At 45.2% G+C, this 27,188-nt stretch overlaps 1 protein-coding gene across 6 annotated transcripts in view; it reads left to right on the top strand.

The window, feature by feature from the left end:
* The first annotated feature begins 1,300 nt into the window (after window positions 1–1,300).
* LOC125464226 (apoptosis-inducing factor 3) overlaps window positions 1,301–27,188 on the top strand; it is a 120,637-nt gene continuing 94,749 nt past the window's right edge. For 5 of the 6 annotated variants that reach the window (XM_048556457.2, XM_048556462.2, XM_048556459.2 and 2 more), the window contains exon 1: window positions 1,301–1,600. The gene's annotated coding sequence lies outside the window, so the exon portion shown is untranslated. Of the gene's footprint in view, window positions 1,601–1,657; window positions 2,310–27,188 lie in introns of those variants that run through there. The other variant, XM_048556455.2, reaches the window with a different exon arrangement.

The raw sequence follows: 27,188 nt of genomic DNA, 5'->3' as shown, positions 1-27,188 counted from the left end.
CACAGAAGTGTGAAATTATTTATTTTGGTTGGGAAGTATGTGGAGAAATAAATTCTAAAGGGGGTTGTTAGAGAGGGGTCTGGGTGTATATGTGCATGAGTACTTGAAAGTGGCTGTACAGGTTGAGGGAGTGTCCTAATATCATAGATTTTATTAACATTTGCAAAGAATACAAGAACAAAGGTGTTAAACTTCAATTAAAAACTGGAGGATTCTATTTACTTCAGGGCACCAGATTTTATGGAAGATGTGAAGGAGTTAGAGAGAGTGCAGAAAACATTCACAAAAATGGTTCCAGGGATAAGAATCTTTGGTACATAGATGTATGAGAGAATTAGGACTGTTTCCCTTGGAGAGGCTAAGGATGAAAGGAGGTTTGATAAAGGCGTGCAAACCATGTGTCTGGATAGAAGAAGAGAGGGAGAAGCTGTTCACATTGGGTTGACAAAGTGAGGGCACGATTGAAAGCAATTGGCAAAAGTATTAGTGGAGACATACAGAGCTTTCCTTTGTGCAGTGAATGGTTAGAAACTGGGATGCACTGCCTGAGAGTGTGGTGAAGGCTGGTTTAATCTAGACATTCAAGAGAGAATTGGATTATTTTCTGTAAAGGACAGAAGTATTAGGAGAAAGCAGGGGAGTGATGATGGGTGGATTGCTGCGTCAGATGGCTGGCACTAATATGATGGGCTGGATGGCCTCCTTTTACAGTTACAGCATTTAAAAGGCATCTGGGCGGGCATATGAATAGTAAGGGTTTAGAGGGCTATGAACCAAAAGCTGGCAAATGGGACTAGATTAATTTAGGATATCTGGTCAGCACGGACAAGTTGGACCTGTACATCTCTGCGCCTCTATGACTGGTGTGTGATTCTGTGGCATCTCAGTACCACTGTAGGATCCCGGTTCCCTTTAACCGTAAATCTGAGTGCAAATCTGTACGGAAGCTGGCGAGAACAGTGATTGACAGCTGCCTAAGACTGATTCAAATCCACTTCCCTTCCATCTTTCGTTGCTTACACTGCAGTCTCTTTGCAAACCTTCCCAGAGTCCTCGACAAGAGGGAGTGGAGGGACTCTAAAAGACGAGAGGTATTCCCAGCTGGAGAGGCAGCTTCTGAAATCACAAACCCGCTTCACTTGTGGCAGTGCCCCAGGCTGAAGGGGAGAAAGCGTGAGTCAGCCTTCCTGGGGATAGCATTCAGCTGTCAGGATCTGAGGGAGAGAGAGAGAGAGAGAGAGAGAGAGAGAGGTGGAGGGGGTGAGGGGGGAGGGGCAGAGAAGAGGAGGAGGGCTGTTTCTCAATCCGAGCTGCGCTAGCATCCTGCTCCCTCACCGATGTTGCCGGCTGCCAGAGCTCGCAATCCACTCACTGCAATTTCTGCTCGCCTCTGCTGTAGGGGCTTCGGTCTCATGTGACTACCATTCAGGAAATTCCTTGGCAAACTCGCTTGCAACCAGTCAGAGCAGAGGAAGACGGAGAGCCCTATTTCAAAAAAAATACAACAGCAAAGCTGAAGGAATTTGGTATCTTGGATCCGTTTGAGAGAAAAACAAACCCCACTGGGAAGTGTCAGTCTGCATCAGCTGCTTGAACACAGGTAAGTGTCACTGTGCCCGCATCCCTGCAGAAATCAGGCAACATTCTCCGCTGTTCTGGCTGACCCGGAACCCTGTTAAGGAAAAAAAAGCCCTAAAATTGACTTGGCAAAAAAAGCCTTGCTAACTACTGTCTGATTGCAGGCAAGTGCAGCTTGAATTTCTGAAAGAAGTGTTTGCAGCGTTGGGAGCATCTGACAACTATACGTCACCCTGACCATAACGTGCAATCTCCAGCAGTCTGTCTCTACGGTATAGGTTTTGTCTCGTGTTAGAAGTACCGTGTGAGCAATATTGACAGGCACAAAGCAGGGTGTATGTTTAAACTGGACTGGACTGTCCACTGGACCCCTTCGGCACGCCAACTGATTGCTGCTCAGAGTTTGTAGTGAGCAGGATCCTGTGAGCAATCATGGCACCATATGGACCCGTTCGCTTGTATTTTTGAATTGCTCCTCTTCCAGATCTGAAGTGACTGATTTGCAGAGCGGGCCTGTGCTTTCAGAGATCTGCATTAACCCCTTGGTTGCTGAAAAACTTTTCAACATTCAGCACTGACAGAGGACAACCGGATAGCCCAGATGAAGGCAGGCATGAGCGGGGTCACGGGTTATATAGAAGATAGTAGGTCGCCAACAATGTTGTGAAGAGCAGGTGACCGGTGTTGTAGTCAATGTTGTTCGACGAATCGATATAAGCCAGAAGACATAGGTAAGTGCTGTTTGATTAGTACAGGACTGTAGGGAGAAAGTGGGGTGGGGGGGGGGTCTCCAGGTGATTTGCACTGTTGGATGCCGGACCGACTGACCCCCTCTTGTCCTGCAACGAATCTGCAAGTTATGTACCACGTCACAGTTGTTGGAGGAACACAAGTAGTACAAAATTCCCCTTTAACCATAGGTCCGACCACAGATCTGCATGGAAACGGCAGGAACAGTGATTGACAGCTGTCAAAGGTCGACTCAATCCGTCCCCTCATCTAATATAACAAAGTGTGAAGCTGGATGAACACAGCAGGCCAAGCAGCATCTCAGGAGCACAAAAGCTTACATTTCGGGCCTAGACCCTTCATTTCTGATACAATTTTACCCTCATCTAATACTGCACTTTTGCTGCTAATTGTTTCACAGTGTGGTGTATTGCTAAATCACCACACAGCCCGCACCCACTCCTTTACCCATTCCTCGGCCCTTCCCATAAAAAATGAGTGAAGGGACTTAAAACTTAAGACTCTGAGAGGGTCTCAATTAACCACGAAACGATTTTTTTTAGTGAAGATCAGCAGGACTCCTGGTGAAATTTCAGGACGATTAGGTAATAAGTAACATGAAAAATAACGCCTTACATTGACGATGTGCTGTAGTGGAGAGCATATTTCATAGAACATAACCAGTGGTTGGAGCCTGAGACGGAAAGATAACCAGATAGGTCAGAATGTGGGAAAAGTAAACTTGGCAGTGAGTTACAGATAGAGAATAAGAGGCACTTGCCAATGGATTATATGGGGGACATGACAAAGATACTGCCATCAGCCGTACATGCCCGTAATATGGTCAGTAACATGCACTTGATAGTGAATTAAATAGTGGGTCATAAAAACATGGCGGTGCCAAATAATAAGACAGTGGCAATGAATTGAATCACAGGCAATTAATCCTTTGTGGCGAACTAAATACAAAGTAACAGTCAAAACCTGGCAGTAAATTATGTAGACAGCTAATCGCATTAATTGAAACAGCAGCTACAGACTGTACAGTTGCAGATGTGACAACCCTGTCCAAAGAAAAGGAGGCAGGGATGAACCTGGTGAGCACAGGTTAATCAATGATAATGGGAACTGCAGATGCTGGAGAATTCCCAGGTAATAAAATGTGAGGCTGGATGAACACAGCAGGCCCAGCAGCATCTCAGGAGCACAAAAGCTGACGTTTTGGGCCTAGACCCTTCATCAGAGAGGGGGATGGGGTGAGGGTTCTGGAATAAATAGGGAGAGAGGGGGAGGCGGACCAAAGATGGAGAGAAAAGAAGATAGGTGGAGAGAGTATAGGTGGGGAGGTAGGGAGGGGATAGGTCAGTCCAGGGAAGACGGACAGGTCAAGGAGGTGGGATGAGGTTAGTAGGTAGATGGGGGTGCGGCTTGGGGTGGGAGGAAGGGATGGGTGAGAGGAAGAACCGGTTAGGGAGGCAGAGACAGGTTGGACTGGTTTTGGGATGCAGTGGGTGGGGGGAAAGAGCTGGGCTGGTTGTGTGGTGCAGTGGGGGGAGGGGACGAACTGGGCTGGTTTAGGGATGCAGTAGGGGAAGGGGAGATTTTGAAACTGGTGAAGTCCACATTGATACCATTAGGCATCCCCACCCCTGTCTGCTTTCCGGAGAGACCACTCTCTCTGTGACTCCCTTGTTCACTCCACACTGCCCTCCAACCCCACCACACCCGGCACCTTCCCCTGCAACCGCAGGAAATGCTACACTTGCCCCCACACCTCCTCCCTCACCCCTATCCCAGGCCCCAAGATGACATTCCACATTAAGCAGAGGTTCACCTGCACATCTGCCAATGTGGTATACTGCATCCACTGTACCCGGTGTGACTTCCTCTACATTGGGAAAACCAAGCGGAGGCTTGGAGACCGCTTTGCAGAACACCTCCGCTCAGTTCGCAACAAACAACTGCACCTCCCAGTCGCAAACCATTTCCACTCCCCCTCCCATTCTCTAGATGACATGTCCGTCATGGGCCTCCTGCAGTGCCACAATGATGCCACCCGAAGGTTGCAGGAACAGCAACTCATATTCTGCCTGGGAACCCTGCAGCCTAATGGTATCAATGTGGGCTTCACCAGTTTCAAAATCTCCCCTTCCCCTACTGCATCCCTAAACCAGCCCAGTTCGTCCCCTCCCCCCACTGCACCACACAACCAGCCCAGCTCTTCCCCCCCCCCACCCACTGCATCCCAAAACCAGTCCAACCTGTCTCTGCCTCCCTAACCTGTTCTTCCTCTCACCCATCCCTTCCTCCCACCCCAAGCCGCATCTCCATCTACTTAAAACCTCATCCCACCTCCTTGACCTGTCGTTCTTCCCTGGACTGACCTATCCCCTCCCTACCTCCCCACCTATACTCTCTCCACCTATCTTCTTTTCTCTCCATCTTCGGTCCGCCTCCCCCTCTCTCCCTATTTATTCCAGTTCCCTCTCCCCATCCCCCTCTCTGATGAAGGGTCTAGGCCTGAAATGTCAGCTTTTGTGCTCCTGAGATGCTGCTTGGCCTGCTGTGTTCATCCAGCCTCACAGGTTAATCAATGCTGGGAATTTGACAAAAGGACCATTTCCAAGCAGATTTGAATGGATGCGAGAATGAATTATATCGAGATAAATGAACATTTGGCACTGAGTTTGAGAGAGGATAATGAGTTCTAAAGAGGGTAGCAACAGCTCGCTGTCACTTGCGATGCAGGAACTCAATATAATGACAGTGGTGATGTTAAGTGTGGAATTCTGGCTCTGAGAACATGTTTTTCAATAGTGAGGGGTTATTATTCAACAACCCGCCAAACTCCCTTTTAATGTATTTGGACCAAGAATCCCAGAGGCAGCAGTGAACAGGAATAAGGGAAGAGATGTTCTGTTCATTACTTTTGTTGGTAAACAGCCACGTGAAGTGGCTGTTGGTCGGGAAACTGGCAGCCCCTAATATAAAATACATTTTAATCCCAACCAGCAAAATGAATGAAGTAAATTCCCAGTGAAAAATCAGACTTTTGTTCCATCTGGATTGGTCAGGTTTGAACGTTTTTCTCATAGTAAAATTGACTGCAGCACAATAAAACGCTGTGCTCCTGAGATGCTGCTTGGCCTGCTGTGTTCATCCAGCTTCACACTTTATCTTGCTCCCTCACGTGCTCTGTTTAAAATCAGTGGAATGCACCCAGCAAAAGCTGTGCGTACTTGTCATTCTGAAACTAGTCGCCGCGAATCTGTTGTAACTGACTGCTTGCAATGCTAGCTTTTAAATGGGGTAAAACAGCGAAGAGTCATCAAGCCTGTTTTTATCAGAAGTTGCAACATCGTTAACAGTTTTGTTACAAAAGGATTAAACAGCTCCCTCTGATGGCTTAGTGAGTAAATACAAAAAGTGACGTAATCACTGAACCATTCAGATCTGAAGTAATAATCAGTGAAGAGCTAGCACTGAGAAAGCGCAGAATGAAGGCAATTGTATCCGTTATTATTCACCAAAGATCCTCAGATAGAATCTTCCAAACCCATGATCACCTCCATCGAAAAGGACAAATGCAGTAGATATACGGGAACACCACTTACTTCAAGTTTCCCACCAAGCCAGTCACCATCCTGACTTGGAAATATATCGCCACTACTTCACTGTCACTGGTTCAAAATCCTGGAATTCCCTCCCGAAGGGCTTTGTGGGTTAACCCACAGCAGGTGGACTGCAGCAGTTCAAGAAGGCAGCTCGTCACCACCTTCTCAAAGGCAACTAGGGATGGGTAATAAATGCTGGCCAGCCGGTGACACCCACAACTGAGTAAAAAGAACTCTAAAAATAGCTCCTGAACCTGTACAAAAGGACATTCCTGTACAAGGTGACGTTGTGGACGTTTGACGTGGGTCTCTGTGTAAGATGTCATCTTGCACTATCTTCTTTACATTGTTTTACCCAATAAAGCTTGGTGCTGTTCAGTCACAAGTCGATCTCAGAGTCGCTGGTGGAAATGGCCCCCAGAGCCTTGGAACCAGGGGAAAGTGGTAAAAGCCTGATATGAAGCCCAGTGACAGGAAACTGCTTGGCCCGCTCAGTACTCCAAAAGGGCAGGAGAAGGCCCCATGGCAGGGCCCAAGTTTAGCAGCAGGAAGAAATCACTAGGCTGCAGTGAACAGTAAGTTTCCACATGCCAGGTGCCCCTGGAAGAGACCCCTGAGAGAGGTGTAACCTTTGTAGTTTATAATGAGGTCGGCCAGGCAGACCTCATAGAATATGAGTTCCCTGATTGGGGCTGTTAACCTGTTTCCCATCAGGGAGCCCTGGCTGACAGATATAACCAGGAGTGTCAGACATCCTGTTCACTCAGAGTTGGCTCTGAGGAAGCTGGACCAGTGTCACTTACTACATATGTGTAAATAAAGGGTGACTTATTGATAGGATACTGGCCATGAGGAGATATTTCACTTTTAACCTGAGACCAATTAAAAATCTCCATCTCCTCCTCAAATTTATTCAGTGTCCTTTCACCCATCACTCGCCGAAGTAATGACTTTCACAGATTCATGACCCTTTGAGAGAAGCAATTCGTCCTCATCTCTCTTTTAAAGATGCCACCCCTCAGCCTAAAACTATGACCTCCCATTCTAGATTGCCTCGCAAGAAGAAACATTCACTCTATATCTAATCTGTCATTCTCATTTGTATCTTAAAAACCTCAGTTAGATCTCCTTTCATTCTTCTAAACTCTAAGATTGGTGTAAACTGCTCAACCTCTCCTCATGTGCCATTTTATCTCTGAAATTAGACCATAAGACCATAAGACATAGGAGAGGAAGTAAGGCCACTCGGCCCATCAAGTCCACTCCGCCATTTAAATCATGGCTGATGGGCATTTCAACTCCACTTCCCTGCACTCTCCCTGTAGCCCTTCTGAGATCAAGAATTTGTCGATCTCTGCCTTGAAGGCATCCAACGTCCCGGCCTCCACTGCACTCCGTGGCAATGAATTCCACAGGCCCACCACTCTCTGGCTGAAGAAATGACTCCTCATTTCTGTTTTAAATTTACCCCCTCTAATTTTAAGGCTGTGTCCATGGGTCCTAGTCTCTCCGCCTAACGGAAACAACTTCCCAGCATCCACCCCTTCTAAACCATACATTATCTTGTAAGTTTCTATTAGATCTCCCCTCAACCTTCTAAACTCTAATGAGTACAATCCCAGGATCCTTAGCCGTTCATCATACATGTAACCTACCATTCCAGGGATCATCCGTGTGAATCTCCACTGGACATGCTCCAGGGCTAGTATGTCCTTCCTGAGGTGTGGGGCCCAAAATTGGACACAGTATTCTAAATGGGGCCTAACTAGAGCTTTATAAAGCCTCAGAAGCACATCGCTGCTTTTATATTCGAACCCTCTTGAGATAAACAACAACATTACATTCGCTTTCTTAATTACGGACTCTACCTGCAAATTAACCTTTAGAGAATCCTGGACCAACACTCCCAGATCCCTTTGTACTTCTGCTTTGCGAATTTTCTCACCGTTTAGAAAATAGTCCATGCCTGTATTCTTTTTTCCAAAGTGCAAAACCTTAATCTGTGAATTAATAACATGCATTCTTCTTGGCTAAGAGATAGACTGCAAGATGACTTTTGGCACTGGAGATTAAATAAATGGCAGACAATTAATTTTAAACTGGATGCTGGAGCAGATATATGGATCAGTTCAGATGCTTTGGTTGAGACTAGAAATCCACATTGAGGCTCGGGAAATGTAAGAATCAGAGTAAGAAACCAGATGCATGTTATATTTTGCCACAGTGCAAAGGAGATCACAAAGACCTTATGCATAAATCCAAATTGTTATAGTTCTTTATTAAATTAAGCTGCCTGTATAGTTTTAGATATCCTTTGGTTGGCAAACACTGAAGACATCACAGTCCCAGCATTGTGGGAGGCAAAGGAAGAAGCTCACCTTTCACCATTTCTCTCAAAATAGAAACTGGAAATGGAAGGGAAAGAAAGGGGTGGCCAGCACCCAAGGGAATTCCAAATGATTGTGTTCTTTTCCAGCATTTAGTTACAGGGAATGAAACCAGCACACAGGATGTTCATTTACTTGAAATTGAAATTTCAGATGTTTCTGTACTTGCAGAGTCAGGGGGCCCAGCTTCTAATTGCCCCATGATCTCTTTCAATGGGAACCAGTCCTTCCTTGAAGTAGGTAAAGAATAAATAAAATGATCTACTCATTCCACAGAACCTGTCAGGCAATGCAACAACATCAACAGTAGTCTCTGTGAATTACTAAAGTTCCTCCCAGGGGTTAGATAGCCAGATCGTCCCTGGGAAACAGGAAAGTAGCCCTGAGCAGGTTCAGTCTGGAATGAAAGTAAGTGAAGCTTCTGAAATTTCTACAGCCAGTAAAGTGATCACAAAGTCTGAGTCTGAGCTGTCCCCAATGATGGAGTCAGAAAGAGCTCTACAGTCATACAAGACTCAAGAGCTTGAAAACCATCGAAGTTTCAATCAGACTAGAGCCATAGTATCACAGACCAAAACCAATTGTACACATAAGTCACAGCAATGGTGCATAGAGAACTTCGATGTAAGCTTGGAGTGTTCATGGAAAAAAATTTCAACCTACAGCAAAGGCCCATCAAGAGGAAATACAACAACTTCAAGCAACTAACAGAAAGCCACCCTGAGAGAAAGAGATGGTTGAGTCCAAAGTGGGTCTTGTAAATGTGTAACATGTAGAAATTGTTGATCTGAACACAGCGAGGCTGGAGGCTGCAAAAGAAATTCATCACTGCGCCTTGGCAGCAAGAGACCAGCCTGATGACCAGTCACTATCATATTCTATAACTACCCGCCAGGGAAATGTCAAGGGTGAAAGTGTGGCCTATGAATTCTCCAAGAAAACAAGGGGTGCTCTGGAAATCAGTTCCTGTAGCACGAGAAACTTGTGGAAATGTTAAATGTTCATAGTTGAATGCTAATGGGAAAAATAGGTACAATAAAAGGGGAAGAGATGTAGAATGATGAAGATTGTACCTTTTTCTCCAAGTCCAGCCACTGAGCCAGGGTACAGGTCATTGTGATCTCAGTTCACATGGAGCTGGTGGCTGAGTCTGCAGGGCTCCAAGTACAACATTCTCTCTTACCATCCTGATATGGTTATGTTCAATTAAACACGAATGTAGGTCTCACGTTACGTGTTAACATTTATAATTGATCCGTGTACTTGTTAAGCAGAATAAGTGCACGACTGTGCAACACTCTGCAAAATATCATGCTGGCCTTGTTCTCTCATAAATAATGTGTCTGCACAGCCACACACAAAGAGAACCACACACTCAAACGAAAGGATGCACACACTAACTACAAACTCCAGTGCCCCAAAAGATCTCACAGCCAACTGAATGTTTTTGAACTGTAGTCATTGTTATTTTTGAATTTCTCCAATGGTCTTGCCCTTTACAATCTCTGTTAAACTCTCCAGCAATCCTCTGTTGTCTCTGAGATTGTCCAATTCTTCTTGCCTCATGCACATCCCTGACTTCCATAATCATTCCACTGGCTTTCTTCTGCCAATGCTCAAGGCCCTTCTCTAAACCTTTCTGCATCTCTGACACCCTTTTATATATAGAACCAACCTCTTCAATCTCTCTCTCACTCACACACACACACACACGCGCGTGCGCTCGCATGCACACCCCTCCCATTTTTATGTGGCTCAGTGTCATAGAATCATAGAGATGTAAAGCATGGGAACAAACCCTTGTGTCCAACTCGTCCATGCTGACCAGATATCCTAAATTAATCTAGTTGCATTTGGCCCACATCCCCTCTAGCTGCTTCCTTTTCTTGTACCTGTCCAGCTGCCTTTTAAGTATTGTAATTGTACATGTCTCCAACTCTGGGCTTATTCCATACTCTCACCACTGGCTGCGTGAAAAAGTTGCCCCTTGGGTCCCTTTTAAATCTTTCCCGTCTCACCTTAAACCTCTGCCCCTCTTGTTTTGGACTCCTCCAGCCTGGGGAAAAGACCTTGGCTACTCACCCTATCCATGCCCCTCATTATTTTATAAACCTCTGTAAGGTCACCCCTTCGCCTTTGATGCTCCAGGGAAAATAGCCCCAGCTTAGTCAGCTCCTCCCTGTAGGTCAAACCCTCCACCCAGGCAACATTCTTGTAAATCTTTTCTGAACCCTTTCAAGTTTCACAACATCTTTCCTATTGGAGGGAGACCAGAATTAAATGCAGTATTCCACAGATGGCCTAACCAATATCTTATACAACTGCAACACGACATCCCAATTCCTGTACTCAATGCAGTAAGCTATAAGTGTGTGAAATGCTTATTTGAAATTGCTCGTGTGCAGCTTGCAGGGAATTTTAATTGTCTTTATGGTCCCTGTTGTAAAGTTGGAATGTGTAATCTTAGCAGGGCAGGGGGACAGTAATGGAGCCTCATCATATTCTATGTGTAACATGGGATCTCAAATATATAATTTTAGCAGAGGATGTGGCATGGTCTAGACTGTGATTGTGATATGTAGCTGTTGCCTTGGCTTGTCTCTTTAAAATCATAGCTCTAATGTTGGCTGAGGTAATTCACAGAACAGTTACAATTGAATGGTGATATGAGGATCCAAGTCAGTGACTCACTTTCCATCTCATTGCAAACTTTCTGGTGAATGCAATGCAACATTGGGTACAATGTGACATTGAAAAAGTGATTTCCGTGAGTGGTTTTAATTCTAGTAATTAACTGCGCTGTGGTAGTTCAATGCCCTGGTCTCATCCACTAATTGTGAAGACCTTGGGAACCTAGAGAAACACAATATTTAAGTCTTTCACATTGATTAAAGTATTTCATTCACGCTAAATATGATCATAAAGGTACATTTTATTAATTTATTGTAAATATTGAATTCTTAATATCCTTAAAACATTGCAAAACTAATTTCCGTTAGCAACCAGCAACCTTAGTGGGAAACAATAGCCTGTAAGAATTGTAAACATAGTTTGATGTGATTGATTTTAGTTTTTGCTTTTCCTACAACTGTGATTTGTCGCTTTTCTGTATCCTTAGTAGGTCCTGACATGTTCCTTCTTGCCCCTGACTTTGTTTAAATGCAATTCAAAATTTCCCTGGCAAATCAGTTCTGATTTAGTCCTTCTGCAGGGAGTTGAGGTTCGAGTCAACCCAATGCATTGTGATCCCGACACTATGTATTTGGACGGAGTGTGACACAAAAATATCTGACCTCCAGAACGATTACGGCAAACATACTTTTGTGCTTAGCTTTGAGCTCTGAGAAGACCCTGATTGGAGGTAGATAGGTGCTAAGAATAGTGTCTTGTCCTGCTTGCCTTTCTGTTGCCCCCACTACCCTATCCTGCCCAAGGCATTTCTGGGGAGGAGAGATGGGGCTATCCATCACACATGGTTGTTAGCTGATCTGACATGCGGCTACTTCAGGTCAATTAAAAAAGGCTGACTGGCATTTTCTTGTAAGCCTCCAGGCTCCCAAAAGCGTTAGAGGCCAGTTCAGAGACTGGGAGCAGACCTGAATTCAAAAGCCATTTTTCAACTCAGATGTTAAAGACTATTGGAGAGAGTGTTGCCATTTTCAAGCATCCTCTCCGTTACTCACCTTCCAGTGCAAACTGCAGCTGCTTACAAGCTGTAAGCTACCAGACTGGCCTTTCCATTTCGAGAACCCATGAACCATCCTCAATTGGGTCGTCAGTCTGACCCTGGCCATTTGTTGGACTCCCTGGGGAAGATCACAACGAGAGATAGTAGGAACTGCTGATGCCATTTCTGAAGAAGGCTCCAGACCTAAAACGTCAGCCTTCCTGCTCCTCTGATGCTGCCTGGCCTGCTGTGTTCATCCAGGTCTACACCTTGTTATCTAAGATCACAATGAGAACTTGTTTCTCACTCAGTCCTTCAGACCCACTTTTCAGCCTATGGGGAAGGTCATGTTCATTGTATCTGATCTCCTGCACACGCCGAGTCAGATATTAGAGAGTTGAGCAGTGGGAAGAGGGATATATGTTTTCATCAAAAAGAATTTGGAGAGGTGTTTGTCAGAGGTCTAGCCAGAATCTGGGAAACAATTATTTTTGTTTGAATGATTCACAATGACAATAATAACACTGTGGCATGTACATGTCTTTAAGTGGAATAAGGGGGAAGTGACCTTTCTGCCGTCTATTCCTTTAAGGTTGGCTCTTTAAAGTGAAGCCCATAGAAGTTACAAAATCTTCACTGTTTAACACTCCTCTCTGCTCATTTATCAATGATTTCTGCAATGGTACTCAATATACTGATTTGTTAATGTTCAGAAATGTAACAACTAGTTTGAGAATAAATATATCTCTTACTGTTTGGAGTCAAATGCAGATGCTTTGTAGGAGCTACTGATTTGTCCACCCACTTTGCCCTTTCTCCAATTGCCCCGCCATTCCTCCACATCCTCCTACCCCCTTTTAAAAGCTAGTTCTCTTTTTAGGTATCTCTGGAATTATTTCCACCTCCCTACAGGCAATGCATTCCAAATCGTAACAACTCTGTCATTATCTGTTTAATTACTTCGCTGAACAAGGCAATGAAGACAGGTTTCGATCCACCTGTACTAATATTTTCCCATTGTCTCACTCAAGATTGTAAATACTTGAAAAATAGACTCCTAAGCTCTCAATACTTCGTGATAAATATGATCAAACCTGAGGGATTTATTTGTTTTCAGCTTCTTAACCCCATCTAGAACTTCTAATTCCTTAAGATTGAATACTTAGTTTTTAGGGTGATAGGTGCTGTAAATGTGAATGTTTTAAGACAGGAGTTCTTCAGAATCGATATCATTGCATGCACACTAGCAGTTTTAAGCTACATAATTGCTTCTTTCAATGATCTCATACTTATTAGACAACCTCCTTACTGTTGCAGTACTGGAAGTGTTCTATTACACTGTTACATTTCATTTTAACAGCAACACCTTTCCCTCGATCATTATTCTCTTTATTTCAGCTGTAATTTGTGAAGTTTGAGCTTGCAAAAGTGAGTTTTGGTTTTGGATTTGGCCTGCTGTTAAGTTGTATTCTGATGATCTGTTTGTTTCCTGCGGAAATGTTGATGCGAGTCCCTTTCTAACTGATTGGTTTTAATGACTCCCTCATTAAGCAGGCATTCTGCACTACATATAATTGCAGCCCAAAGACTCTTGTGGTGCTGAGGTTGTGTCCCCTACCTCTGAATCAGGAGGCCAGGTTTAAGCACCATGTCTCAAAAATATTGGCTTTAAATCATAAAACCTCTACAACAGGCCATTTGGCCCATCATGTCCACACCAACCCTCTGAAGACCATCCAGGCCAGGTCTACACCATCCCTGTAATCCTGCATTCACCATGGCTAACCCATCTGACCCTGTGCACTATGGGTAATGTAGCATAGTCAATTCACCTAACCTGCACATCTGTGGACTGTGAGAGGAAACCCCCACACAGGGGCAGGGAGGATGAGCAAACTCCACACAGACAGTTGCCCAAGGGTGCTGTGAGGTAGCAGTGCTAACTGCTGTGCCACCATGCCACCCAAGTCTCGGCATTGTAGAAGAGGGAATTTGAATTCAATTAAAAATCTGGAATTAGATGTTATATGGGAAGCCTATGAAGTAGTGTTGCTGGACAGGCATTCCAGAAACCGTGGTTAATGTTCTGGGAGATGGATTCAAAGCCCACCATGTCACATTTGAATTCAATAATAAATCTGGTCCAATGCCAACTGTTGTGAATGGTTGTAAAAGCCCTTCTGGTTCACTGATATCCTTCAGGGATGGAAATCTGTTGTCTTACATGTGACTCCAGACCCACAGCAATGTAGTTGACTCTTATATGAAGTCTTAGGAGTGGGTAACAAATGCTGGCCTGGCTAGTGACACCCACATCACATAAATGAATGAAAAAGAGATCCAATTTCCATGGGATTTCTCAATTGCCTCACTGTGTGGGCTGTTTCTCCAGAGCTTTTTATTCAACCTCCACTGAGGGTACAGCAGAAGTTCAGAAGATTCTGGCAGGAATTCTGCCCCCAAGATATTTTTATCCTTTTATTAGACAGGTTATAGCAGTGTTTCCTGTATTTAGATTGTGCGGTCAGAGATAATGTTTCCGTTTTTACAAAGTGTTCTATTGGTATAAATGTATATTTAATCTATGTGCATGTTCCTGTATATATTTTTGTGTTGCGTCTTTATCTAATTTATTTTGATGAGTTACTTGATCCAATCTTATTTTCAGATGCAGGTTGTTTTCTTCCATGATCTTCTCCTTCAATCTTGACATCAACCTTGTATTGTTTCCAGTTATTAATATCTGTGTGCAACTCAATCATTTTGTCAGTGACAGCTGCAAACATACAAAATGAAAGGCAGCTTGTATTACACCAAGCAATGATTTGCCTGTGAGGAATTATAGATGCACTTGGTAATGGACAGTCTGTTTGTCCTTGCATGAGGTCCACTAGCTTTCAAGCCCAGTGCAGCCTTAATAGTTAATCCATGGTCATTTACCTATATGTACGCAGGCCTTAAAGACCGGTACTTTTAGTATTCCAAAGTCTACTAAACACATTTTTCGTTTGTTAAGTAAGATCTTGAGAAATTCTCCAATTTTGCCTCCTTTTCTGCTTTCAACTGGGCTTCTTCACTGCTGAAACCTTGAGGCTAATTGTTACCCTCAAAGTTCGTGTGATGGTGACCTGAGATTGAACAGGGTGAAGATTGAGTGAGTTCAGAATAGTTGGGCGTTGTTCAGAGAATGTGGAAATTAGAAGAATGTGAGGTAATCTCATTGAAACAGGTAGGATTTCTTAAGGGGCTTGACAGGATAAATACTGAGAGCATGTTCCTCCTTCTGAGAGCATCTATGACCAAATGGCATTGTCTCAGATTAATTTGGTGCCAATTTAAGACTGAGATGAGGAGGAATTTCTACTCTCAGAGGGTTGTGAGTCTTTGGGGCTCTTTGCCAAGAGAGCTGTGGCAGAAGGGTCTTTGCATATATTTAAAGCAGAGATAGGTAGATTCTTGACCCGTAAGAGCAACAAGATGAAATAACTGCACAGAGGCTTGTATCCTGTCACCCTTTCTTAACACATGCACAGTACATGCAGGCTAGGTGGGTTGGCCATGCTAAATTGCCCGTAGTGTTCAGGGAGGTGTAGATTAGGTGGATTATAGGGGAATGGGTTTGGGTGGGATGCTCTGAGGGTTGGTGTAGACTTATTGGGCCAAAGGGCTTGTTTCCACACTGTAGGGATTATATGATTCTATACATACACTCGCTGTAGACAGCCAGTTTGGAGTCAGTTCCCTGAACTGAGGTGATTCTGAATCCCCTGCTTGTATTTTTTTCTCTCAGGAGAAGATTCTGATCTCCTTGTTATATATGTATACTTTTTGTTACTTGAGTGCATATGTAGATGCGAGACGCAGTAAAACCAATCCCCTGTATATATGGATTAGCCAGGGCTTCCCAATTGGCCCAGGTTAACAATCCCAGTCAAGGATCTTGTCATCAATCTTTACATAAAGGTTAGAGGGAAAGAGGAAGTAAATGAGCAGTGTCAGATCCTATTAAATTACAGGGCAGATTCGAGGGACTGAACAACCTACTCCTGTTCTTATTTCTTATGGTCTTATGGGTCTATCCTGACCTCCATTTTCAAATATAATTGCTAAAGCTCAGCAAAAGGCAGTTCGGTAGAGTCTTTGAGGATTTGAAGATGCTGGGACTGTGTTCTCCCCTCTGTCATTTTAGACATGGGGACAGAGTTTCGTACTAATCACTGTTGTTTCACCTCCAGAAGCCTGCTTCTAATCTGACTCAGGCTTAAAGAGATCCCGGTCTGTATTGGAACTTAAGGACAGGAGGCAGCCATTCAGCCCCTCAAGCCTGTTTTCACCATTCAATGTCATCATGGCTGATCTGCAACGTAACTCCATTCACCCACATTTGTTCCATATCTCTTCATGTTGAATAAGAAAAATCTACCAAACGTTTACAATAGTTGGTGCTATTTGCAAATAAGAAATCTGAGTTTCGGACACACTTTCCATGTTAAACTATTTTCACTTTGAGGGACTGGTTCTAATTTTTAGACCATGCTTCCTGCTGGATTTGCAGGAAGTGGCTTCATCAGAGAATTACTCAACGGCTATTAGTCAGTTTGAGCTGTAGGCCTGGGCATTTGGATGGGAGCAGTTCCCAGAATATGTTAACCGTATAGTTGCATGTTGGGCTGAACTTAATTGCTCCAAGAACATCTACAATTGGATGGTTGAGAGGATTTAATTACCCTTAGTGCAATATAGGGGTCGTACACTCTTATTACACATGAGGTGTAGTTCTGGATATCTGGTTGGGTTTGCAAGTGCAGGAATCAGTCTTTGTGTCTTTAAAGTTACCCACTTAAATTTTGTTGGAATGTTAAATACAGTAAGTAACGTACAGTTTCTACAGTAGGATGAGCAAGATTGAATGAGAGAAGGTATTGAACATGCTCTGCTGGAATTTATGGCAACATAACTGAATTAGGTAAGGGCTTCATCAATTTATTAGACATACTGTTGTGTCAAAGTTCATTGCGGGAATGAAGTGATGTAAGTACAAGGTACTCAATATGGAGATCTCGCGCTCCATCACAATCTGCTGAGGATCGTAAATGAGAAGCTGCTGACATGCTGTAGGGAGTTTGCTTCATTTATCACTGCTTCCCACAAACCTGCTGCTCGTTCTCAAATTAATTCCATCTCCTTGGACAGATTTATGGGGAGAGGAGTGATGCTGTTCAGTATGTGTTGTGTTCCTGCTCATTTGCATTGGAAACATAAACAGAGGGAGAGAGAAAGAACTGACTAGGCAGAAAATGAACATCTGGAGTGAAAGCAGACTGAATGTTCAATCCCATTGCTATTTCTGAAGCCTTGGTGTGTACAAACCAGCTGTCAAATCTACCTGCAAAGACAATAGTCGCTGTGTCTCCTAAATATTGAATTGGGCTGTATAGGATTTTTAAAAATGCTGAAGATACAAAAGGTGCTATTTAAATGCTAGATTTTTCACCTTGGTGTTACACTAGAGTCACAAACTGTTACAAAAACCACCTGATTATCACGATTTCAATGGGCATGAGCATCAGGTGGGTTTGATAACCAGCTGGCCAATCTTCTTCACCTTTTTTACAGCCCAGGGAGTTGGGGGTGGAAATCCCAAATTGTTTATCTCTTGCTGCTGATTGTTTTCTTTTGCAGTCGATAGGGTCAGGTTTCACCATGCGCTTTCTTCATGTTCTTCCTGCCTCCTCTCTGATGCTGCCATGACTGCCCCAGAGAGAGGCATTTCACTCAGGATGGGCATTCTCGGTATATCCTAGCCTGCACTTGAGTGGTGGTTTGGGGAAATGGATAAATGAGCAAGGGCATGTGGTTTTTAATGGCACGTTTTGTTGGTTTCTTTGAGTTTTTTCACCTTCCCGAGATGCATGCACTTCATATGTTCCAGTCTGTTCCTATAAAAGAACGTGGGGTCCTCATGCCGTTGGGCATGATTTGCCTTGGGCAAGTGGCTGGTTCTAAATTAAGAGTGTGCCCTGCATGAAATTACTTCAACCACTGATTCCACACTCCTTGTCTAATAAAGTGGCAAATTAATGTATTTCTCAGACAAAAGCAAGCAAATTAACAACAGAAACAAAGTAATTCATGCAAGCTTCTTTATTATATTAATACACGAATCACAACAGTATATTTTATTTTCAATGCATTCACGGGATATTGAGAGTTTGCTTCATTTATCACTGCTTCCCACAAACTCCCAACCAGATATCTAGAACTACACCTAATGTATAATAGGGGTATACTACTCCTATATTCCACTAAGGATAATTAAATCGTCTCACCCATCCAATTGCAGATGTTCTTGGGGTAATTAAATTCAGCCCAGCATGCAACTATAGATCTAACATATTCTGGGATATTCACTGCCATATTGCTGTGGGTCTGGAGTCCCATGTAACCCAGGCCAGGTTTCCTTCCCTAATGGGCATTAGTGTACCAGATGGGTTTCTCCCCCAGCAATCAACAAAGGATTCATGGTCATCATTAGACTCTTAATTACAGATTTTTATTGTTATTGAGTTCAAACCTGCCCTGGCAGGATTCAAACCCAAACCCAGAACATTAACTGGGTCTCTGGATTTACAGTCCAGCGATAATACCCTCTGGGCCATTGCTTCCCCATAATAGGCTGACACAGGTAATACATATAAAATATAGTCTATAGGTATGCTTCTGAAGTAAAAAAGTGAATATAGATTAAGAATTGGGATCAGGGATAATGGGAACTGCAGATGCTGGAGAATTCCAAGATAATAAGATGTGAGGCTGGATGAACACAGCAGGCCAAGCAGCATCTCAGGAGCACAAAAGCTGACGTTTCGGGCCTAGACCCTTCATCAGAGAGGCTCTCTGATGAAGGATTGGGATCAACTGGATAACTCTTTCAATGAGCTATCTCTTTGAACTCTTTCAACATTGGTAAGATCGACTGAATGGCCAACTTTTATGTTGGAAGGTTTTATATATTACCATATGGTCCAAAACTCAACTTATGACCAGGCTGTTGATTTTCTGGATACTTCAGTAGGGGGCGCTGTGATTGGCCCTGATTATAAACTAGCATACATACCTTAAAGGGGAGGTGCATTGTGGATGGGGCGGGCACATAAACTCGGAAACATTGACAAATGACACCACATGGTGTGAGTTGTAAGCTTTATGGACACTGAGGAGAAGTTAGAAAGGAGGAAAGATGTCCTGTGTCCACAGGAAGGTGTGTCGTAAAGCTACACTTCAGAAAATTCATTGACCTCACACAAGTAGCTGAGGTCAGTGAATGCTGCATCTGATCAGCTGCACTAACCTTCAATCCTGCTCAATTCACCACACCCCCATCACTCTTTCAGTCATAATGCATACCTGACATTCACATACACCAGCATACCCTCACACCCACATCTCTCAGCTTGCACACACTGCCAACTATTCAACTGTGACAAATTCCTTAAACACACTGTGCAACACTCACTGACACACTTCACTCGGCCTCACTAGAAAAGGTGGCACGCAACTGAGAAGGCAGCAGGAGCTAACTGGAGTGGGACAGGCACGCCCGCAAGGCTCAAAACTCTGTATCAGAGATGCTGCTGGGCACAGCTAAAAGCATTACAGCTAGCAGGACCCCCACACATACTGATCCTTTTCTCATCCCACAGTTTACAAGCTGCGGATGGCTCAAACCCACCTCTCTTCCCCACTAACTACACTCTTAAAAGCACAATATTATCCCTTTCACTCTCTCCTTTCAGATATCCAGCAAGTGTCTCCTAGACAGGCAGTGGAGGAATACCAGGGAGGCAGCTGTGTTGAGACATTGGGTGCAAGTGGCCTGCTGCCAAGTCAGGGAGCACGGTCTAGGTGCCAGTCTGACTTCTACTGCAGAGGAAACAGAGGTGTGAATTGCTTGGAAACGCTTCAGCAGTGCACTGATAGGAATACCCAGTTCGAACGTTGGCATATGTACGCATATCCACAATTACAAAGCTGATCACTGTGCACGTACCCCCATTTCGTTTGTTCCTTCTCCCCAGCTGATGCTGAACCGCCGGCGCCGAGAGCTGTGCCCTAGCCCAGTCAGGATGAAGTTCTGGAGCGGACAGCTGAGTCCTGTGGTGAACATTGACACTGTTCCCTCTGGCCTGCGACCGAGTGGTTTCAGAGTGACCCAGGCAATGGGGGAGGGGCACACTTCTGAAGGGCTTGTTAGGGCCCTATTTCGGCACAGAGGTAATGTCTGCATCTCAGGACCAGAAGGCCTTGCTTTAAGTCCCGCTTGCTCCAGAGTTGTGCAATAACATCTCTGAGTAGGTAGATAAGGAGGTATCTGTGAGGGAGTTGTGCTCTGGTGTGATTCACTATACGTTAGCCCTTATTGTCTGGTAACCATTCTTTGGTTTGTGGTGTTTTAAATAGACAGTATCACAACGGCTGCTCGAGAATAGGGACTGAGCTGGAACAGGGCCTAACTCAGTGCAGCTTAATCCTTTTTGCCCCTATGACTCCATCTTAATACTTTTACTTTAGTGTGAGCCTAAAGTGGACTGCATGGGGGAGGGAGGGGTGTGGTGATGATTGAGAGATAGGGGTGAGGGTGGGGGCAGGGATTGCAACACTGCTTCAAAAGATCTGAATTCTGCCCCAAATTCAGCACCATCAACCAAGCGAGAATTCCGCTGCCCACCTCCAGGATAGCAGAGCTCCCCTCCTCCAGTGCTTTGTCTTTCCTCGCTGGCTCTGCAACTCAATCCTTCACTTCCCCAGACCCTCGGCTCTGACAGGCCTCCAAATGGCCAGCCACGCTGTCTCCACAGAGCCCACTGGGCAGCTGGCATTGTGTCAGAGCTGAAAGAGTGGGACCCCTGCTGGAGGAAGGAGTCAGTCGGAAGGTGTCACCATGCAGCTCCAGCTTCTGCAATTCGAGTTGTCTGTCTGCTCTCTCCACCAGAACGGTGGCTCTCAATAGGTAGGGGTGGAGATTGGCAACGCATTAGCGGAACTGGTATCAAGACTTACCAGGAAATTGTTGGGAATGGTGGCTTTGAGTTATGAGGGAAGGCTGGATAGGTTGGGACTATTTTCACTGGAGCGTAGGAGATGGAAGGGTGACCATAGAAGTTCATAATATCACAACGGGGCATAGATAAGGTGAATGGCAGGTATATTTTCCTTAGGGTGGGGGATTTCAAAACTAAAGGGCTTATTTTTAAGGTGAGATGAGAAAAATTTTTTAAAAAGACAGGAGGGACTTTTTTTTAAACACAGAGAGTGGTTCATGTGTGGAATGGACTGCCAGATGAAGTGATGGATACAGGTTCAATTACAAAGTTTAAAAGACATTTGGATATGTTCATGAACAGGAAACGTTTGGAGAGACACAGGCCAAGGTGGGACTAGTGTAGTTTGGAAACCTGGTTGGTGTGGGCTGATTGGACTAAAGAATTTTTTTTCCTATGCTGTGTGATTCTATTCCCCTATAGATACAAATATCTGGTGTAACACAGATATTTTCAGGAGACACAGAGAATGCTATCTCCACAAGATTGGATCAGCCGAAGATAACAAAGTGTGAAGCTGGATGAACACAGCAGGCCAAGCAGCATCTTAGCTCTCTGATGAAGGGTCTAGGCCCGAAACCCCAGCTTTTGTGCTCCTAAGATGCTGCTTGGCCTGCCGTGTTCATCCAGCTTCGCACTTTGTTATCTTGGATTCTCCAGCATCTGCAGTTCCCATCATCTCTGGTTGAGCTGAAGAGCCGCTTTCTGTGCTGTATGATTCTATGATTCTCTATCTGCAGCATTTTATCTGGAGATAATAGGAATGCCCCTTGTATCTCAGGCCCTAAATATTAAAAGGGCCATATATAAAACCGCCAGGAACAAATGAAGTTAATGCTGTCTACTTGTCTGAAGGCTGTAAAGATGGACACACGTTAAATTGCTTCTGAACAATCAATGGTCGGCCTTTTGTTAAATCCTTACATGGGATATAGTTCTCACTGGCAAGGCCGTCATTTGTCGCCCATTCATAATTAGCCTTCTAGACCACTCCAGAGGCCAGTTAAAAGATTCCTGGCAGCCTGGAGAAGTATATTCCTCCCCTAAAGTGAGACAGATGGGTGAATAAAGTTACAGCGTGTATTTCAGTGGCACAGCGTTTGCACGGTGTGCCGACACCTCCCAGCGTTTTTTTTATTTTGAAGCATGCCTCGTACTTTTAATTAATTCCTCAGCCGCCACGGAAGCGATGGCTTATCTCACCGTCCTCAGAGATTCCAGTCGGATCGTTTTCTCTCCAAACTCAGACCCCGTATTTGCATAACTTCCGGGCGAAACTCTCAGGGAGGCGTGAATCCGGACAAATGCAGCCTATTTGCATGCGAATGGCAGGCTTGGCTCATCTCGCATTCACACAGCCGATGTCCCATTCGAACAACACACACAATATTGTGCAGATTGCTGCTGGGGCCGTGGGCCATGATACTCCAGGAAATCCTCTCTAGATTCTGAGGGAGTACAAATCCTTTAGGCGGAGATCCTGCCTGCACTGAGGTATTTTCTCCAGTTGGCTCCCAAAGCTATGACGGGACAGCTAGAGAATTTCAGAACTATCTATTTGAAATTGGCCATTAATTACTAAAGGGCTATAATAGGATTAAATAATCCGACTTGCTACCCCTACTCTGTCCGAGTCTGCTTGATTGGCTGTTCACAATTTGCATGCAAGTTAAAATAAGGGGTGTCATCTTTGATAGGGGTCTTAGTGATGTGAGCTGTGGCAGGATGTTGGCTAGAGCAAGGCCTGGCTCATGCCATCTGTTCTCAGGTGGCATAGCGAGGCTGCTGGGTCGTATTGAGGTGTCAACTGAAGGGGATTCACAGTTATGTAACTTCTTCTGAGGACCAAAATTCACCATATTAATATGCATGCTCCTTTCTGACCAAACAAACTAAACATTGGGGAAAGGAGATAATGGGAACTGCAGATGCTGGAGAATCCAAGATAACAAAGTGTGGAGCTGGATGAACACAGCAGGCCAAGCAGCATCTCAGGAGCACAAAAGCTGATGTTTCGGGCCTAGACCCTTCATCAGAGAGGACCCTCTGATGAAGGGTCTAAGCCCGAAACGTCAGCTTTTATGCCCCTGAGATGCTGCTTGGCCTGCTGTGTTCATCCAGCTCCACACTTTGTTATCAAACATTGGGGAAAACCGGATGAGGAGATCAGAGCATGGAGCCGGGGGATTTCATAAAATCATAAAATCCCTACAGTGTGGAAACAGGCCCTTCAGCCCAACAAGTCCACACTGACCCTTGGACCATCCCACCCAGACTGATACCCCTAGAACCCACCTAATGTATACATCCCTGAACACTATGGGGCAATTTAGCGTGGACAATCTCCCTAGTCTGCACATCTCTGGATTGTGGGAGGAAACCGGAGCACCCGGAGGAAACCCACGCAGACACGGGGAGAATGCGCAAACTCCACACAGACAGTCACCCAATGGTGGAATTGAACCTGGGTTCCTGGTGGTGTGAGGCAACAGTGCTGACCACTGAGCCACCGTCCCGCCCCGCTTGCTGCCAATGACCTCCATCTTGGGCACTAGGCAGCAACTGCCATTGCATGCATCCATACGAAGTGGCATCTGGGTATTTCCAAACCAATCATGACCATCCAGCCACCTCTGTCATATACCAGTGGCCTGCTCGGAAGACACAGGTGTACAACTGCAGGGCACAGCAGCATTGAGAAGCAGCAGGCAGGGGCACTTTGCATGCAACAGCAGGGATCCAACTCACTGAATGGACCAGACTGCACCTCACAGCATTTTCTTCCTTAACACTCACTTGTTTTGATCCGCATGCTTCCACCATCTGTGCCATGTGTTACATTGCATTGATTTGCCAGGCCGTGTCTGTTAGCACATTAACCATTGGCTGTCAGCTTTGCTGCTCTGAAGGACTTTTTAGTGCAGACACACAGAATGCCCAGGGTTGGGGCAGGGGGTGGTGGTGTCGTCATGCTGAGACATTAATCTGACATCGACAGCATGTGTCAAACGCACTACATGCTTATTCAACCAAATAGCCTTGGCAGAAACTGGTAAGGCTAGTCCTCAGTCAAGTCAAAGGGGACTTTTTTTTCACCCCTTTATTCATTCACAGGATGAGGGCATCACTGACAAGATCAGCATTTATTGTCCATCCCTAATTGCCCAGAGGGCAGATATGAGTCAACTACATTGAAGTGGGTCTGGAGTCACATTTAAGCCAGACCCACATAAGGATGGTAGTTTCCTTTCCTAAAGGGCATACTGAACCAGATGGGTTTTTCCAACAGTCTGCAATGGATTCACAGCCATCATTAGACCCTTAATTCCAGATATTTATTGAATTCAAATTCCACCATCTGCCGCGATGGGATTCCAACCCACGTACCCAGAACATTTCTTGGGTCACTGGATTAACAGTCCAGCAATAATACCATTAGGCCATCCAGGAGGTCTGGGTTCGAGCCAACCTGCTCCAGAGGTGTGCAGTAATATCTCTGAAAGGGTAGTTTAGAAAATAAAAAAAAACAAGGTAAAAGACCAATGCTAAAAGACTGTTGTGGAGTAATGGTAATGTCTGTACCTCTAAGACAGGAGGCACATCAACCCCAATTGATGTAACTTCCAAGGGCTCTGTGTGAGCCACAGTGGGAGTGCTCCCCCATTAGGAAAGTGCTGAATGCGGTGTGAGTTTCAGGGATTGAGTTGGGTGTACTATTGGGTGGATGGTGTTGATCTGCAGGGCAGCATGTGGTTCCTTCAGCAGCTTCTGCAAGGGACTACATCTGATGAGGGCCAGTGCAAACCTGCCCTCCATTTTCCACATCTTCTGTGCTCAGTCTTCATTCTCAGGTCTGAGGCCTAAGAATCTCCTTCCCTCCTTCTGTGCCCAATGCAGGTCCCTTTCACTGAGTATGACCAGGCTCGCTGCTGGTCAAGTGTTGGTCTTTGATGTGGCCTGCTAGACAAGGTAAAGGTAGAGGCCTGAGGAGCAGCGTGGGGGGATGTTGGGATGTGTGGGTTCCCCAGGGGTTTCCAGCCCAGACTCCAGGCCTGGCCTGAGTGAGCTGCAGTGTGATACATGTCCTGGGACTCAGTACCAGATGCTGGAGCAGGACTGCAGCAGTGGGACACCCACTCCAGTTTGGAACAGTCTCGTTCCGGGGAGTGATGGGTGCCCGGTGTGTGATCTCTTGGTCACGCTCCCACAAATGTAACAGGACAATGCCTGATTCCATCTGTGCGAGGTCACATCAGTTCAGTTCACCCCCCCACCCCAGACAAAGTTCCTCGCTGCAGCCTGGCCAGGAAGGTATAGCTGACATCCCCCAGGTGCAGGCTGCAGTTGCCTGCCCACAGGTGGCACTGTCCCAATGCTGCAGAATTCATCATCATTCCACTCCATGAACATTCAGGTAATCTGTGATCACTGTTACCACTTTGTGGAGGCGTGTGCCCACTACCCTGGCACTGCCATGACTCCTACATCCTGGGGCACTCTCATGGACCTGGTGCATTTGAGAGTCTGGGTGCCTTTCAAGACTGGTTACTGAGGGCAAGGCTACTCTCTGTGACCATGGTTCATGACACCTCTGTGCAACCCCCGACTGAGCTGTTTAATGATGCGTACCCAGGGCCGTGGTGGAGCAGAGTATAGGACTGCTGAAAACATGGTTCTTCTGCTTGGACCAGGCAGGAGTTTGGAAGTATTGACCAGACAGAATGTGCCACGTCATCCTGTCGTGTTGTGCCCTGCACAATTGGATCAGACAATGAGGTGACGTGCTGGATACTGAGGGACTGGGGGAACAGGACCACTTTTCCCAGGAGGAGGAGGGTGGCAGGGACATTAGTCAGAGGAAGCTGCCACTGTCTGTGACCGAGCTCAGCTCTGTCAGGTGTTACAAGCCAAACAGAACCTCACTGACCCCCTTGTTCCGACACATGAGAGCTGGGTGAAGCAGATAATTGGTAAACCACAAAATAATCTTTGCTCATTGCGCTGAAATCTCATTTGCATTGTCAGGCAATCTCAAGACGTTCAATAAGTTGTGTATCAATGCAGTGCCTATTGCAACAGGGTGGTGTTCTTTGAGTTTGAAAGGCAACTTACAAAACCAACATTTGGACTCACCAGCCTAGAGATTCTGTAGAGTGTCCCAGGGACCTCTTAGCCAGCACTTGTACATCAGTAGACTATCGAAGCAACTTGGAGTCAATGGTTCTCTCAGGAGGCAAGAAGAATGGGGGGGGCGGTGGTGGCAAAGAGGCTGAAATTTAAAATGAGGTATTGCTTACACAGGAGAGCCACTTTAGATGGGTGAGCCCAGGGTAATAGATTAGTGTGAGTAAGGGTACAGGCAACTTAATTATTGAATGACCTCAAGTGGGTAGAATGGCAGTATGTTGTGGCAGAGGTGAAGCTGGGCGAGCTGGCAGAGGGGGGAATAGATGGTCTTAGTGATAATGTAAATATGTGGTTGGACATTCAGCTCAAGGTCAACAGCAAGTTGCCAGACTCATTCCCAGAGTGAAATGGTGTTGAATGGGGGAGGGGGTTGAAGACAGTGGCCAATGTTCAACTGAAAGTCTAACAAACACCCATTTAACATCTCATACCCATTGCTTCCACTATGTATTTGGCTGAATTCCTCCCAAACTGGAAGTATTGTGCCCAGAAGCTACAGGTTTGCAGGAGGACTGAGAGTAGGTCACTTTGCCTGAGTCCACTGAAGAAGCCCAGGCTCAGGCTACTCGAAATAATCCGTAAATAAAGGGCATGAATCCTTGAAGGGACTGCTGCATTCAGAACAAATAAATGAATCTCCATCCATCAGTTGTCTCTGTCCAGTATATGGGAAAACCTCTGGAATTAGACACAAGTGGAATGAGATGTTCATCAGTTCCAGGTAGCCCCAACTACTGTAGGGATGTAAAACAACAGGAAAGAGGATCAATTCACCTGTCAATCTAACCAGTGCACTTATCATTTTTATCACGTACCTCGATTGCAGCTTTTTACGATGTGAATTTTTGTCTCTTTCTGGCTATAGCTGTGTTCATATCTTCTAGTCTGTTTTTCAGACATTTCAATAATGTACCTTTTCTAGAAT

Source organism: Stegostoma tigrinum, chromosome 26 (assembly GCF_030684315.1).
Source record: "Stegostoma tigrinum isolate sSteTig4 chromosome 26, sSteTig4.hap1, whole genome shotgun sequence".
Taxonomy (NCBI): domain Eukaryota; kingdom Metazoa; phylum Chordata; class Chondrichthyes; order Orectolobiformes; family Stegostomatidae; genus Stegostoma; species Stegostoma tigrinum.
The sequence above is the reverse complement of the archived record's forward strand: the minus strand, read 5'-3'. Positions and strand labels throughout refer to the sequence as shown.